General features: G+C 42.5%; 1 protein-coding gene across 2 annotated transcripts in view; it reads right to left on the bottom strand.

Moving 5' to 3' along the window:
• LOC141060813 (lysozyme C-1-like) overlaps nt 1–17,945 on the bottom strand; it is a 108,275-nt gene that overhangs the window by 40,919 nt on the left and 49,411 nt on the right. The window lies entirely within an intron of this gene.

The following is a 17,945-nucleotide window of genomic DNA, read 5'->3' as shown; positions in this document are numbered from 1 at the left end:
AAAAATCTTGAGCAGACTGCTTTATTTGTGGATACATTTGATGATCATAATAAATCATTAACATAAGTGATATACTGTATGTCTACAGACCAATAAATACTAATAGGCCTGGACTGGCCCACAGGAGAACAAGAGAATCCTCCGGTAGTCTCCTCTGCAGGAATGAGCTACCACCCTCTAATATGAGCAGCACTTGGCACAATATACTTGAATCACTATGAACAGACAAAGGCGACATCTTATTCATGCATCAATCTGCTCAGTTCATTCATTTTATATATATATATATTTGTGATTGAGGATAATGTCACATTTGGATGTAGATGAAAAGGAAGGCCTTGGAGTTGGTTACTGGTGGGCCCCTGGCACCCTAGACAGACACTTAGACTATATAAAGACATGAGCTGCCGTCACTGTAAACGGGCGATAACTACAGTCATAAAAATCTGTGTAAGTTCATCCAGCTGTAGAAAAATCAAGGACATGTTAATTTTTTTTATGGTCGGGGAAAAAAATGGTCCTATTGTTATGGGCTGTCCTGGAATCTCTGGACGGTTGGCAACCCGGCACGCAATGCCTATCAATCTAGAAGGGAACATTGTTATAGAGGATGCAGAGGTAGCAATAGTCATCTGAGAACTCACAAAGGTCCTCTGTCAGAAAAAAAAGACTATTCTATTAAAAATGACACATGATCCGATCGGGGCCAGTGTGGATTGGGAAGAACAGGAGACAACAGCCAGGAAGTATTAGCGATGAGCGAGCACTAAAATGCTCGGGTGCTCGTTGCTAGTGTCAAGCAAATTGGAATGCTCGGGTGCTCGACCCAAGCAATGAGCCAAATGTCAGTCTAAGGGAAAACCGAGAATTTTTGCCGTGACCCCCTCGGGGGTCATTTTAGTGACTAAAAAGGTCTGACTCCCAGCTCACAGCTGTGAACAATGTCAGAGTGTTATGCCGCTTTTTACAGGCGCACACTGAAATATACAAAAACAAAGCCAAAATGGATTTTTCTGGGAAATACATTAAGGAACATCCTTTCCAGGGTAATGATTTGCATGTAAAGCAAAATAAATAACAAAAAAATGTACGTCCACCACTTGGGCTATGTTCACATGTAGCGTTTTTTATGCGTTTTTCAACAGTAGCATTGCTTTCAACCAATTCAAATGCATTCACTGGGAAATATCATTTTAACATTTAACAACCTTAGCTGGCCATAAGGTGTGTGACACATCATCAGACACATCCTGTTTCATTTATGAACGAGGGACTCTGAAAGTCACAAATCTTATTTTTGTAGTGCATCAGGCGTCATTAATATTCTTAAAGGGGCATCAGCTGGCTATGCTTTGTTGTTCCCATTATTAAACAGTGGGTCTCCTATACTGTTATTGCCTATGCAGTGACTGTCTGGGCTGACAAATTAGGACGGACCCCAATACCTCTTTGACGAGAACAACAGGAAGGCCTCATGAAAAAATATTCCCATTATAAGAAAATGGGTCTCCCATAGTGTTTGTTTATGTATTTAATGCAAGGCCTGCCTTGCGCCAAAGTTACATGCACTCCAATAAGACTTTTAACAGACGTTCTGGATGGCCACATAAAACCAAAGTTGCCATTTTTTTATTTGGTACTGCCATACTGTTAGCCTATGCATTGAATGTAATGGCTGCCTTGCCCCAAAGTTACAAGCACCCCAATAATACTTGTAACAGATGTTCTGGATGGCCACATGAAACCAAAGTTGCCATTTTCTTCATTTGGTACTGCCATACTATTAGACTATGCATTGAATGCAAGGCCTGCCCTGCCCCAAACTTACACGCACCCCAATAACACTTGTAACAGACGTCCTGGATGGCCACATGAAACCAAAGTTCCCATTATTATGATTTTTTTACTCCCATAAAGTTTGCCAATGAAGTGAATGCAAGGCCTGCCCTCCTCTAAAGTTGCATGCACCCCAATAACACTTGGAACAGATGTCCTGGATGGCCACATGAAACCAAAGTTGTCATTATTTTTCATTTGGTACTGCCATACTGTTAGCCTATGCATTTAATGCAAGACCTGCCTTGCACCAAAGTTACACACACCCCAGTAACTCTTTGACCCGACGTACTGGATGGCCACATGAAACCAAAGTTCTCTTTATTATGATTTTTGTACTCCCATAAAGTTTGCCTATGAAATGAATGCAAGGTTTGCTGTTATGATTACGTCACCGAGGAGGATAGCCGGCAGAAGAAGCTAGGCAACCAGAAAACTAGAAAGGTTGGTAACTAAGCAGATTGCAAACCCATAAAACTAACAACACAACTAGAATTAGGCGTGGGACGTACCTACGATGCCCTAGACGCCTCGGCACAGCCAAAGAGTGAACTAAGCCTAAAGCAAGAAAGGGGAAAGCTAAACTGCCCCGGAGTAGAACTCCAAAGGAATATATAGCCCCCAAACATATATTGCCGGTGAGACAAGATAAGGCACAAACACAGGCAGAAAATAGAGTAAGCAAATGATGAGGCCCAAACTGTCTAGATAGAACAGGACAGGAAAGATACTGTCTGCAATCATGCAAAAAACCCTAAGAAAAATCCAACACGTCTGATATGCAAAAATACTGAGGCCACATGACCTCTCTCCCACTAGATCAGCATTCTGGTGTGAACTGGAAGCAAAACAAAAGTTACTGATATAACAGGGGACTCGCAATACTGAACAGACTGACATAAGCTGTGACATATGGAATTGGGTCCAGCACTGGTCCCAGCAGGGAACAATGCTGAACCCACACAACAAAGCAGAGAAAGGAAAAAAACTTGATCAAATGCAAAAAGATTCCAGCAAACAAATAACTTATCTGAATGATGCAGGACCAAGCAGGGGGCAAGCGGACTTCAAAATGCAGGGAAGAAAACCAAATCACCAGCAACAACTGAGGGAAGCTTGCTGACTTAAATCTTCCCAGTCTGTAACATCTGACCTCCAATCATCCTCTTCAGGTGATTGACTTCTGTCAACCCGACCAGCTCCATTATCAGCAGCAACCACCAGAGGGAGCCCAAACTCAGAAGTCAGGTCACAAGTAGAGTTGAGCGATACCGTCCGATACTTCAAAGTATCGGATCGGAATGGATCGGCCGATCTTAAAAAAAAGTATCGGTATCGCCGATTCCGATACCGGAAGTCCCATTCAAGTCTATGGGACTTCCGGTATCGGAATAAGAAAAATCCTGTTTTTCCCTTGTACAGCCTCTCTGGGGTCTGTACGGGCCTTTCGGGGGGCTGTGCCGGCCTGCCAGGGGGTCTGTGCAGGCTCCGGTGGTCTGTGCCGGCCTGCCGGGGGGCTGTCCAGGCTCCGGTGGGCTGTGCCGGCCTGCCGGGGGGCTGTGCCGGCCTGCCAGGGGGCTGTGCAGGCTCCGGGGGGCTGCGCCGGCCTGCCGGGGGGCTGTGCCGGCCTGCCGGGGGGCTGTGCAGGCTTCGGGGGTCTGTGCAGGCATCGTCCGATGGGACTACAAGTCCCATCTGGCGATGCCTGCTACCATGACAGTGATTGACACATTAGCCAATGATGGGACAGTAGTAGTCCCATCATCCGGCTAATGTGTTAATTGTTAAAAAAAAAAAAAATACTACATACATACTACATGCATGCTACATACATACTACATGCTACATACATACTACACACATACCACATACATACTACATACATACTACATATATACCACATATATACCACATATATACCACATACATACTACATACATACTACATACATACTACATATATACTACATGCATGCTACATATATACTACATACATACTACATACATACATACTACATATATACTACATGCATGCTACATACATACTACATGCTACATACATACTACATATATACTACATGCATGCTACATACATACTACATGCTACATACATACCACATACATACTACATACATACTACATACATACTACATGCATGCTACATACATACTACATACATACTACATATATACTATATGCATGCTACATACATACTACATGCTACATACATACTACATATATACTACATACATACTACATACATACTACATGCATGCTACATACATACTACATGCTACATACATACCACATACATACTACATACATACTACATGCTACATACATACTACATATATACTACATGCATGCTACATACATACTGCATGCTACATGCATGCTACATACATACTACATACATACTACATGCTACATACATACCACATATATACTACATACATACTACATACAATACATTCATACAATACATACATAGACATACAGTACATATAACATAGAGTAACATACTTACCAATACTTGTCACATTGTTCCCCGAAGCCATTGTCTTTTACGGAATAAATATTAACATAACAAACCACAAAAATACTCACCCACGATCCGAAGCAGTCCACGAGTGTGTCCCACGACGATCTTGGGTGGGAAATTCCCACACAGCAATGGCATAAAGTGAGACTAGGGACTTTTTTTTTTAAGTGGCGGAGGAATACAGTGCGGAAGGATACCTACCTTCCGTCATTGGATTCCTGCAGCCCGTAGAGAACGGCAGCAACAGCTGATGCTGCAGTTCTCTACCCAAGATCGTCGTGGGTAAAGCGCAAGATGCTCGTGAGATGCTTAATTCTAGAAAGCAGCAGATCAGTGTTGGAGGAAAACCAAACAAACTGATGGATGCTCATGAAAAACTAAGGTTTAAGAGGAGTGCACTGGCCGTAACTATCAACAAACCCGTGGCACAAGGTTCTCCATCTTCACCCATACATATTACCAAGAATATCCATATTTCACAGCCGAAAACTATTTGTTCTGGTGTAACGAACACTGCTAAAGGAATGCCAATAAAAATTGTTAACCAAGACCCCCGGAGACAACAGATTTCCTCTTTACAAGATATGGATGATGATGGTATTGATGATGACTTGAAACTTTCCCACATCTCCACCAAGAAGATGAAGATCACAAGTGCCAACAATGTGCAAAAAAGTCTGTGAATGTCTGGAAATTTATTTTATCTTGGTCAAACTTTATGTTTTACTAAAGTGGTACAGAATGATGCATATACAGCTCACATGTCTACTCAGCATGAGATTTCGACAACTTTATTGCACATAAAGGCTCTGACCAACATGTCACAGACACTTGTCACAAAGGAGGCCTGTTCATCAGTGGGGCCAACTCCAAAGAAGTCTGTATTTAGCCCTTTAGAAGGCAAAAAAATGACCATTAATAACTTGCATCCAAGAGTCACAGAGGAAGATATTGTGGAGCGGTGCCTTGAAGTGCACCTGCTTGTTGAATTCTGGAGTTGCAGAGGTTGTGTTTGTAAGAAAGTTAGGTGCAGTTGATACCTACAAAAAATACAACAAATACCTAGATGGACAACTAATGAAATGCAATCTTCCTTTGAATGGTAGTATGATAACATCAGACCAGCCCATACTTCTAAGATTAAGTGACACCCCATCAAATAAGGAAGGTGAATCTAGATTAAATATAACTTCCTCCTCCAGTGTTGCTTAAAATCCTCCAGCTGACGTTGATCCTGATACTATCTTAAAAGCACTCTTTAAATCCTCAGGGACATCAGCAGTCATCAAACCACCTGCATTTAAGATTAAGCTTTGATGACATCAACACAACTTGGAGAAGATGATGATGGTTGTAGTAGTTGGTGTGTTTGAGTCCCAGTCATGAAGCAGCCTTAAGAATTTGAAACAGAAGTCGTTTTACTGAAAGTAATAGGGCAAATTATTATTTACAAACAGCAGTAAACTGATGTATGGGATTACACTCACGTTTGTGTATCAGCAGACAGGCAGATGTTAGTAACCTCTGGTTTTAATTAAGTCTGAATATCTCATCTTCAGCACTGTGCTCTGTTTCTTCCCTGAGGTAATTCTTCCTCCTAGAGGTGCAATGGTAGTCTTCCTCATATGAAGACTTTTAACTCCCTTTTCATGCCAGTACACATTTTAAGCAAAGCCGGAAGGGAGCAAATAGGTAATTCCTTCACCTACAAAATGGCCTCGTCTTATCAAAATGTCTGACCACCAACTGCCACTTCAAATTTTAAAACTCACTCCCAGGACTTGGCTCATCCCCCTTCTATGTTATGCTAGAGCTGCTGTCATTGGCTGAGTGCCCTGAGGCATTTTTCAAGAAACTTCTACATATTAACCCCTTTACCCCCGGCTTGTGTTTTGCATGTTTTTGCATATTTCCCATAAGGGATGGGAGCATTGCTCTAGAATCACTGCGTTGAGAAACATGTGATGGTGTCTCCGCAGTGTTGGATGTTGATCTCCATGAGATCATTCATCCTCATTTTACACAGTCTTTTACTAGGCATTGTTCCTGCTAGCCAGTTTCCTACTCCACACTGATGAGGTGTGGAGATTCCTGAATACCTTGAGTGTTGTCTCCTGGCCTTCTGGCATCGCCACTTCAGTGGCTTAAGCCGGTCGCTGCTTTTGGGAGACAGCCAGGAGGTTTCGGGGAGAAAATCCTTGGAGTTGTGGATGATGGGAGTCCGACTTCAATTCTCTGGGACCGGTGATAGCCGGGTCAAAAATGGATTCAGGATTGACATCGCTGAAGAAAAGAAGTTGCATTTTTCCCTGGGATATTTGGTCAACATGGTGTTTTATGACATCCTGAAGATTCGGAAGTCCGATATAATATGCCTGCAGGAGTTTAGGAGAGAAGGCAGTTATGTACTGGTGCTATCTTCTATGGCGGCTTGCCAGAATTTGTTTACTGCCCTGAAAAATGGAGTGGCAAATCCTTTGCTGGAAGGTCTTACCTTTACTGTGCTGTACTCTAAGGGAGATATCCCACTTGTATTTTTCATGCACAACCCTTTTGTTTCCCTGGAGGACATTGCTTTATTTTTGAAAAGACATTGCATTTATGTTCAGTACTCCCACAGGGTCCTGAATGGAGAAGGTCTCTGGACTGGGAAGTACAAATTTTTTGTGAGATTTGGGATGGATCCCCAAGGCCCGGGAGGCATCCATTACCCCCCTCTTAATTTTTCAATTGGGAAAAATATTGTTTTTTTGTTCTTTCCAGATGCCCCGATGTATTGCAGGAGGTGTAAAAATTTCGGGCATACCCAGGATAGTTGCAAGGAGATGCCAACTTGCAGGAATTGCAATGCTTCTGGCCATATGGCAAAAGACTGCACAAATCCTGTTATGTGTAATGCTTGTGGTGAGGAGGGCCATAAGTATCGGGACTGTAAGGCCAGGATCAGTCCTAGGTATTACGCTGAGGTCTCAGGTGGGGCAGCTGCACCCCCTGCTGCTGTTGTTGACATTCCACAGGTTTCAGACCTGGAACTTATTGAGGAACCTGAAATCATGGATGCACATGAGGAGGTCCTGCCCCAAACGGAGTCTCCCAGCCCAGAGGTGGCAGTTTTGGAAGCTACTGATGTTGAATGTGAGCTCCCTCTTCAGTCTGATGTCTGTGGGGAGGGGGAGTTGGAGAGTACTCTTGGCAATACCCCCAGTGTATCTTGGTTTGCTACTGAGGAGGAGTTGGCCAGTTGTGGAGATCAAGGTGACTTCACTCTTGCGAGGTCCTCTGAGGATGAGGAGCCTGGAAATTCCTGTAAGAAGCCCAGAACGGATTGGGCAGACCCCGGTGAAGTTGGTTTAAGTCCGGTGAGTGAGCGTAGTTACCCTCAGAATGTCTTCTCTCCTGACACCAATGCTTTTTTAGGCATTCCCACAGACGTAAACAGATTCAAGGAGTTGCAGTTCCAGATGGAAGACGAAAACGGCTGAAGAGGAAGTGGCGTGTTTGTCGTCATGTAAATAACACAGTCATGTTATGGTTCCCCAAGCTGGTTGGGGCATTGTGTCCCTGAATGTCAGGCAAATTAGATCCAAATTCAGGAGGGCAATCGTTCTAGATTATATTAAACAGATGAATGCTCACATCTTTTGTCTTCAGGAATGTGGGATTGTGGACGCTCCAAGCGATAAGGACTGGCCTTACGGACAGCATGTATGGTCTGGCTCATGTGTTAATAGGAATGATGGTGTAGGGATATTAATGGGTAACAGGGAGATTAGTTTAGATAGCTACACGGTGGTAGAGGTGGGTAGATGTATAATTGCACATGTTAGCTATAGGGGGTGGCGGGCTAGAATTATTAATGTGTACTGTCCATCAGGACACAACAGGAAAAAGGAGCGTCTGGCTCTTTTGGAAAAATTAAGTTTGTTTCTTCCGGGCAAAATGCCTACAGTTTTAGTTGGAGACTTTAATTGCACCACAGAAGGGAATTGTGACATAACTGGTAAAAAGTTATCCAATCTTATTTCTGATTTTTCCCTTCTAGATGCTGCTGCTCTGAAATTTGGCATCCCACCACCGCCAACGTACCATCCTGATAGGGGTGGTATTGCATCCAGGATAGATAAAATGTTGTTTTCCAAAAATATGTTGTGTATGAATTTTGAACAAAATGCTGTACCTTTTTCTGATCATGAGTGTTTGAGAGGTGTGTTTAGTGCGACTGATGACCGTGTGTATGGGGGTGGGGTTTGGAAGCTGAAAGTAAGATTGTTAGAAGATGAGGATGTGATGAATGAATTAAAAATAAAGCGTGAAGAGTGGAGAGTATGTAAGAGGGATTTTGCATGTGTACTGGAATGGTGGGACTGGGTTAAGGTGTGTTGCAAAAAATTCTTCAAAAAGTGGGGCTATAAAAAAGCTGCTATTTATCGGAGTAGATTTAATGATTTTAACAGGCGCTTAGACTGGTTAAGGAAGTGTGGAGAAAGTGGCATGGATGTGTCTGATCTGCTGGCTGAGACAAAGAGTGAATTAAAGAGTGTTATGGATGAAAAAGGGAAAGAAATCATCTATCGCACCAAAATAGAACATCTTGAGAAAGATGAAAAGTGCACAAGGTTCTTTTTTAAGAAAATGAATGGGAGAAAGGCTGATATGGATAAAATCCTGGATAGGAATGGTTTGTGTGTGTGTCAGGTGACAATGTGATAAAGGAGGTGAATAGGTTCTATAGCAAGTTATATGATAAAAAATGGATTGATTCTGGTCTTGTTTCAGAAGTGCTGAATGGGTTAGAGAACAAGTTGGATAGTGGAGAATGTGATATTTTGAATGAGGACGTAATTATGGAAGAAGTAGAAAATGTGATGAAGAGTGCTAAAAAGAATAAGACTCCAGGTAAAGAAGGATTGCGGTAGAATTCTATGTGAAGGCGTGGGATTTTCTGGGTGCTGATTTGACTGAGATATGTAAGTATATGTGGGAGAGTGGTGAGTTGTGTGAATCAATGAAAGAGGGGGTGGTTGTGCTTGTGCATAAGAAAGGTGAGAGAAAGTGTTTAGAGAATTGGAGACCTATAACATTGCTGAATGCAGATTACAAAATCTATAGCAAATTGTTGGCGAATCGCATGCGTGAGGTGATTGGTAGTATTGTGGATGAGGATCAAGCGTGTGCTGTGCCTGGAAGAAGTATGAGTGATAACTTATTGTTATTAAGGGATTTGATTGGAGACTGCATGGGAAGGAAACGGAAGTGTGTGGTTCTGTCAATTGATTTTGAGAAAGCGTTTGATAGGGTCTCGCATGTATTTTTGTTTAAAGTTCTGGATAGAATGGGATTTCCTCAAAAATTTGTGAATGGGATAATGTCTTTGTATGATTGTGTGTCAAGTGAGTTTCTTGTTAATGGGTGATTGAGTGAGAAAGTGAATATTAAGTCTGGTGTAAGGCAGGGGTGTCCCATGTCCCCTGTTTTGTTTGTATGTGTGATTGAACCTCTGTTGTGCTTGGTGAGACGTGATAAAATGATGCGAGGTTTGTTGGTACCTGGGAGTGGTGGGAAGCATGTGAAAGTTCTTGGATATATGGATGATGTTGTGGCTGTGAGTGAAAGTGTTGCATCTATGAGTAGGGTTAAGTTGCTTCTGGAGTTTTTCTGTGGTGCATCTGGCTTTAGAGTGAATTGGAATAAATGTAGTTTTAAATGTTTTGGGGATGACAGGGTTAAAATGGAGGGGGTAAAGTGTGAGGATGGTGCTATCAAAGTGATGGGAGTATCATTTAATAAGGACTTGGAAGGTAAGGAGAGCTGGGAGGAGTGTGGATTGCGCATAGAACGTAAGTTAAATTTTTGGCGACTGAGAGACTTGACCTTGAGTGGTAAGATTTTGGTCATAAAAGCGGTGATTCTTCCGATTTTGCTTTTTATTGCAACAGTTTTTTCACCATCATGTAGGAAAATAAAAAGAGTGGAAAACTTAGTTTTCACTTTTTTCTGGAGCAGTAAAATAGAGAAACTTAAGAGAGAGAGTCTTTTCAAGGCGTGTCACCATGGTGGCATGGCCTTTCCAAACATTGAGATTTTTCTGGGGCTTCAGTATATCAAAACTGTTGTTATTTTGCTGAATAAAGGGAATAAGGGAGCGTATATGGCAAGTTATTCTGCTGGTTGGATGTTATATGGCTTATGTTGGAGAAAGAGGGATGCTAGAGTGCCTGTTGGTTTCAAGTGTCCAGTCTGGTATGAGGTGATTGAGAAGTTTGTGAGGAAGCATGATTTACTGAGTGTACCGATGAATGATTTTAGAATTCCTAAGAATGTGATGAAAATAATACGTAAGAATGATGTGGAATGTAATATTGTGGGGTTGAGAGGGAATGAAGTTTCGGTTGCATGGAAAAGTTTGGAAATGCATGGGATGTCTAATAGACAAAGGGATATTGTATGGATGTCCTTGCACAATATTTTGCCTGTGCGACAGGTTCAGAAGAGACGAGGTCTGAGCAGAACTGATGTGTGCGCAAGGGAAGGATGTGGTGGATGTGAAACTGTGTGGCATACTATGTGGGACTGTGATTACGCGTGCAGTGTGTGGAAGTGTGTAGGTGGGTTGTGTAAGGAGTTAGCAGGTGTGAGTTTTATTGACTGGCATGTTGCGATGTTTGGAATTGGTGCATGTGGTCGTGTGAAAAATAGAATCCTATGGTTAATTATGACTTGTGTGATGCAGAGTTTGTGGGATGTGAGGAATTTAGGAATTTTCAAAGAGAAGCATGTATCTGTGAATAAGTGTGTCGGGCTGATCCATTTTAGATTATACTTGATTTATAAATTAGACAGTGAAGGCGGTGGTGGTTCTGATGCAGAGGGTGTCTGGAAATTTAAAAAATGGCAGCACCTGATCAAATATCAGTGAATTTTAGTGATGTTTATTGATGTTCAGGATGTCTTTTGTGAATACCCTTGGTTTGTTAAACTAAAATAAATATGAACCATGATGATGAGAGTAGAAACAACGATGTTTAAGTTGAAGAGCTTATATTGAGTTGTTTATAACTAACCTGAATGGTTTTAAAAAAAAAAAAAAAGAATGTCTTGAGTGTTGTCTCTTGGCCTTCCGGCATCGCCACTTCGGTGGCTTAAGCCGGTCGCTACTTTTGGGAGATAGCCAGGAGGTTTCGGGGAGGAGACCCTTGGAGTTGTGGACGATGGGAGTCCGACTTCAATTCTCTGGGACCGGTGATAGCAGGGTTAAAAATGGATTCAGGATTGACAACGCTGAAGATAAGAAGTTGCATTTTTCCCTGGGATATTTGGTCAAGATGGTGTTTTATGACAACCTGAAGATTCGGAAGTCTGATATAATATGCCTGCAGGAGTTTAGGAGAGAAGGCAGTTATGTACTGGTGCTATCTTCTATGGCGGCTTGCCAGAATTTGTTTACTGCCCTGAAAAATGGAGTGGCAAATCCTTTGCTGGAAGGTCTTACCTTTACTGTGCTGTACTCTAAGGGAGATATCCCACTTGCAGTTTTCATGCACAACCCTTTTGTTTCCCTGAAGGACATTGCTTTATTTTTGAAAAGATATTGCATTTATGTTCAGTACTCCCACAGGCTCCTGAATGGAGAAGCGCTTTGGACTTGGGAAGTACAAATTTTTTGTGAGATTTGGGATGGATCCCCAAGGCCCGGGAGGCATCCATTACCCCCCTCAATTGGGAAAAATACTGTTTTTTTGTTCTTTCCAGATGCCCCGATGTATTGCAGGAGGTGTAAAAATTTCGGGCATACCCAGGATAGTTGCAAGGAGATGCCAACTTGCAGGAATTGCAATGCTTCTGGCCATATGGCAAAAGACTGCACAAATCCTGTTATGTGTAATGCTTGTGGTGAGGAGGGCCATAAGTATCGGGACTGTAAGGCCAGGATCAGTCCTAGGTCTTACGCTGAGGTCTCAGGTGGGGCAGCTGCACCCCCTGCTGCTGTTGTTGACATTCCACAGGTTTCAGACCTGGAACTTATTGAGGAACCTGAAATCATGGATGCACATGAGGAGGTCCTGCCCCAAACGGAGTCTCCCAGCCCAGAAGTGGCAGTTTTGGAGGCTACTGATGTTGAATGTGAGCTCCCTCTTCAGTCTGATGTCTGTGGGGAGGGGGAGTTGGAAAGTACTCTTGGCAATACCCCCAGTGTATCTTGGTTTGCTACTGAGGAGGAGTTGGCCAGTTGTGGAGATCAAGGTGACTTCACTCTTGCGAGGTCCTCTGAGGATGAGGAGCCTGGAAATTCCTGTAAGAAGCCCAGAACAGATTGGGCAGACCCCGGTGAAGTTGGTTTAAGTCCGGTGAGTGAGCGTAGTTACCCTCAGAATGTCTTCTCTCCTGACACCAATGCTTTTTTAGGCATTCCCGCAGACGTAAACAGATTCAAGGAGTTGCAGTTCCAGATGGAAGACGAAAACGGCTGAAGAGAAAGTGGCGTGTTTGTCGTCTTGTAAATAACACAGTCATGTTATGGTTCCCCAAGCTGGTTGGGGCATTGTGTCCCTGAATGTCAGGCAAATTAGATCCAAATTCAGGAGGGCAATCGTTCTAGATTATAGTAAACAGATGAATGCTCACATCTTTTGTCTTCAGGAATGTGGGATTGTGGACGCTCCAAGCGATAAGGACTGGCCTTACGGACAGCATGTATGGTATGGCTCATGTGTTAATAGGAATGATGGTGTAGGGATATTAATGGGTAACAGGGAGATTAGTTTAGATAGCTACACGGTGGTAGAGGTGGGTAGATGTATAATTGCACATGTTAGCTATAGGGGGTGGCGGGCTAGAATTATTAATGTGTACTGTCCATCAGGACACGACAGGAAATAGGAGCGTCTGGCTCTTTTGGAAAAATTAAGTTTGTTTCTTCCGGGCAAAATGCCTACAGTTTTAGTTGGAGACTTTAATTGCACCACAGAAGGCAATTGTGACATAACTGGTAAAAAGTTATCCAATCTTATTTCTGATTTTTCCCTTCTAGATGCTGCTGCTCTGAAATTTGGCATCCCACCACTGCCAACGTACCATCCTGATAGGGGTGGTATTGCATCCAGGATAGATAAAATGTTGTTTTCCAAAAATATGTTGTGTATGAATTTTGAACAAAATGCTGTACCTTTTTCTGATCATGAGTGTTTGAGAGGTGTGTTTAGTGCGACTGATGACCGTGTGTATGGGGGTGGGGTTTGGAAGCTGAAAGTAAGATTGTTAGAAGATGAGGATGTGATGAATGAATTAAAAATAAAGCGTGAAGAGTGGAGAGTATGTAAGAGGGATTTTGCATGTGTACTGGAATGGTGGGACTGGGTTAAGGTGTGTTGCAAAAAATTCTTCAAAAAGTGGGGCTATAAAAAAGCTGCTATTTATCGGAGTAGATTTAATGATTTTAACAGGCGCTTAGACTGGTTAAGGAAGTGTGGAGAAAGTGGCATGGATGTGTCTGATCTGCTGGCTGAGACAAAGAGTGAATTAAAGAGTGTTATGGATGAAAAAGGGAAAGAAATCATCTATCGCACCAAAATAGAACATCTTGAGAAAGATGAAAAGTGCACAAGGTTCTTTTTTAAGAAAATGAATGGGAGAAAGGCTGATATGGATAAAATCCTGGATAGGAATGGTTTGTGTGTGTGTCAGGTGACAATGTGATAAAGGAGGTGAATAGGTTCTATAGCAAGTTATATGATAAAAAATGGATTGATTCTGGTCTTGTTTCAGAAGTGCTGAATGGGTTAGAGAACAAGTTGGATAGTGGAGAATGTGATATTTTGAATGAGGACGTAATTATGGAAGAAGTAGAAAATGTGATGAAGAGTGCTAAAAAGAATAAGACTCCAGGTAAAGAAGGATTGCGGTAGAATTCTATGTGAAGGCGTGGGATTTTCTGGGTGCTGATTTGACTGAGATATGTAAGTATATGTGGGAGAGTGGTGAGTTGTGTGAATCAATGAAAGAGGGGGTGGTTGTGCTTGTGCATAAGAAAGGTGAGAGAAAGTGTTTAGAGAATTGGAGACCTATAACATTGCTGAACGCAGATTACAAAATCTATAGCAAATTGTTGGCGAATCGCATGCGTGAGGTGATTGGTAGTATTGTGGATGAGGATCAAGCGTGTGCTGTGCCTGGAAGAAGTATGAGTGATAACTTATTGTTATTAAGGGATTTGATTGGAGACTGCATGGGAAGGAAACGGAAGTGTGTGGTTCTGTCAATTGATTTTGAGAAAGCGTTTGATAGGGTCTCGCATGTATTTTTGTTTAAAGTTCTGGATAGAATGGGATTTCCTCAAAAATTTGTGAATGGGATAATGTCTTTGTATGATTGTGTGTCAAGTGAGTTTCTTGTTAATGGGTGATTGAGTGAGAAAGTGAATATTAAGTCTGGTGTAAGGCAGGGGTGTCCCATGTCCCCTGTTTTGTTTGTATGTGTGATTGAACCTCTGTTGTGCTTGGTGAGACGTGATAAAATGATGCGAGGTTTGTTGGTACCTGGGAGTGGTGGGAAGCATGTGAAAGTTCTTGGATATATGGATGATGTTGTGGCTGTGAGTGAAAGTGTTGCGTCTATGAGTAGGGTTAAGTTGCTTCTGGAGTTTTTCTGTGGTGCATCTGGCTTTAGAGTGAATTGGAATAAATGTAGTTTTAAATGTTTTGGGGATGACAGGGTTAAAATGGAGGAAGTAAAGTGTGAGGAGGGTGCTATCAAAGTGATGGGAGTATCATTTAATAAGGACTTGGAAGGTAAGGAGAGCTGGGAGGAGTGTGGATTGCGCATAGAACGCAAGTTAAATTTTTGGCGACTGAGAGACTTGACCTTGAGTGGTAAGATTTTGGTCATAAAAGCGGTGATTCTTCCGATTTTGCTTTTTATTGCAACAGTTTTTCCACCATCATGTAGGAAAATAAAAAGAGTGGAAAACTTAGTTTTCACTTTTTTCTGGAGCAGTAAAATAGAGAAACTTAAGAGAGAGAGTCTTTTCAAGGCGTGTCACCATGGTGGCATGGCCTTTCCAAACATTGAGATTTTTCTGGGGCTTCAGTATATCAAAACTGTTGTTATTTTGCTGAATAAAGGGAATAAGGGAGCGTATATGGCAAGTTATTCTGCTGGTTGGATGTTATATGGCTTATGTTGGAGAAAGAGGGATGCTAGAGTGCCTTTTGGTTTCAAGTGTCCAGTCTGGTATGAGGTGATTGAGAAGTTTGTGAGGAAGCATGATTTACTGAGTGTACCGATGAATGATTTTAGAATGGCTAAGAATGTGATGAAAATAATACGTAAGAATGATGTGGAATGTAATATTGTGGGGTTGAGAGGGAATGAAGTTTCGGTTGCATGGAAGAGTTTGGAAATGCATGGGATGTCTAATAGACAAAGGGATATTGTATGGATGTCCTTGCACAATATTTTGCCTGTGCGACAGGTTCAGAAGAGACGAGGTCTGAGCAGAACTGATGTGTGCGCAAGGGAAGGATGTGGTGGATGTGAAACTGTGTGGCATACTATGTGGGACTGTGATTACGCGTGCAGTGTGTGGAAGTGTGTAGGTGGGTTGTGTAAGGAGTTAGCAGGTGTGAGTTTTATTGACTGGCGTGTTGCGATGTTTGGAATTGGTGCATGTGGTCGTGTGAAAAATAGAATCCTATGGTTAATTATGACTTGTGTGATGCAGAGTTTGTGGGATGTGAGGAATTTAGGAATTTTCAAAGAGAAGCATGTATCTGTGAATAAGTGTGTCGGGCTGATCCTTTTTAGATTATACTTGATTTATAAATTAGACAGCGAAGGCGGTGGTGGTTCTGATGCAGAGGGTGTCTGGAAATTTAAAAAATGGCAGCACCTGATCAAATATCAGTGAATTTTAGTGATGTTTATTGATGTTCAGGATGTCTTTTGTGAATACCCTTGGTTTGTTAAACTAAAATAAATATGAACCATGATGATGAGAGTTGAAACAATGACGTTTAAGTTGAAGAGCTTATATTGAGTTGTTTATAACTAACCTGAATGGTTTTAAAAAAAAAAAAAAGAATGTCTTGAATGTTGTCTCTTGGCCTTCCGGCATCGCCACTTCGGTGGCTTAAGCCGGTCGCTACTTTTGGGAGATAGCCAGGAGGTTTCGGGGAGGAGACCCTTGGAGATGTGGACGATGGGAGTCCGACTTCAATTCTCTGGGACCGGTGATAGCAGGGTTAAAAATGGATTCAGGATTGACAACGCTGAAGATAAGAAGTTGCATTTTTCCCTGGGATATTTGGTCAAGATATTGTTTTATGACAACCTGAAGATTCGGAAGTCCGATATAATATGCCTGCAGGAGTTTAGGAGAGAAGGCAGTTATGTACTGGTGCTATCTTCTATGGCGGCTTGCCAGAATTTGTTTACTGCCCTGAAAAATGGAGTGGCAAATCCTTTGCTGGAAGGTCTTACCTTTACTGTGCTGTACTCTAAGGGAGATATCCCACTTGCAGTTTTCATGCACAACCCTTTTGTTTCCCTGAAGGACATTGCTTTATTTTTGAAAAGATATTGCATTTATGTTCAGTACTCCCACAGGGTCCTGAATGGAGAAGCGCTCTGGACTGGGAAGTACAAATTTTTTGTGAGATTTGGGATGGATCCCCAAGGCCCGGGAGGCATCCATTACCCCCCTCAATTGGGAAAAATACTGTTTTTTTGTTCTTTCCAGATGCCCCGATGTATTGCAGGAGGTGTAAAAATTTCGGGCATACCCAGGATAGTTGCAAGGAGATGCCAACTTGCAGGAATTGCAATGCTTCTGGCCATATGGCAAAAGACTGCACAAATCCTGTTATGTGTAATGCTTGTGGTGAGGAGGGCCATAAGTATCGGGACTGTAAGGCCAGGATCAGTCCTAGGTCTTACGCTGAGGTCTCAGGTGGGGCAGCTGCACCCCCTGCTGCTGTTGTTGACATTCCACAGGTTTCAGACCTGGAACTTATTGAGGAACCTGAAATCATGGATGCACATGAGGAGGTCCTGCCCCAAACGGAGTCTCCCAGCCCAGAGGTGGCAGTTTTGGAAGCTACTGATGTTGAATGTGAGCTCCCTCTTCAGTCTGATGTCTGTGGGGAGGGGGAGTTGGAAAGTACTCTTGGCAATACCCCCAGTGTATCTTGGTTTGCTACTGAGGAGGAGTTGGCCAGTTGTGGAGATCAAGGTGACTTCACTCTTGCGAGGTCCTCTGAGGATGAGGAGCCTGGAAATTCCTGTAAGAAGCCCAGAACAGAATGGGCAGACCCCAGTGAAGTTGGTTTAAGTCCGGTGAGTGAGCGTAGTTACCCTCAAAATGTCTTCTCTCCTGACACCAATGCTTTTTTAGGCATTCCCGCAGACGTAAACAGATTCAAGGAGTTGCAGTTCCAGATGGAAGACGAAAACGGCTGAAGAGGAAGTGGCGTGTTTGTCATCATGTAAATAACACAGTCATGTTATGGTTCCCCAAGCTGGTTGGGGCATTGTGTCCCTGAATGTCAGGCAAATTAGATCCAAATTCAGGAGGG

This window comes from Dendrobates tinctorius, unplaced genomic scaffold (genome assembly GCF_039654945.1).
Source record: "Dendrobates tinctorius isolate UK_male_01 unplaced genomic scaffold, ASM3965494v1 ptg000245l, whole genome shotgun sequence".
In the NCBI taxonomy this organism is placed as follows: Eukaryota; Metazoa; Chordata; class Amphibia; order Anura; family Dendrobatidae; genus Dendrobates; species Dendrobates tinctorius.
Note: the sequence above shows the minus strand (reverse complement) of the source record. Positions and strands in the feature narration are given on the sequence as shown.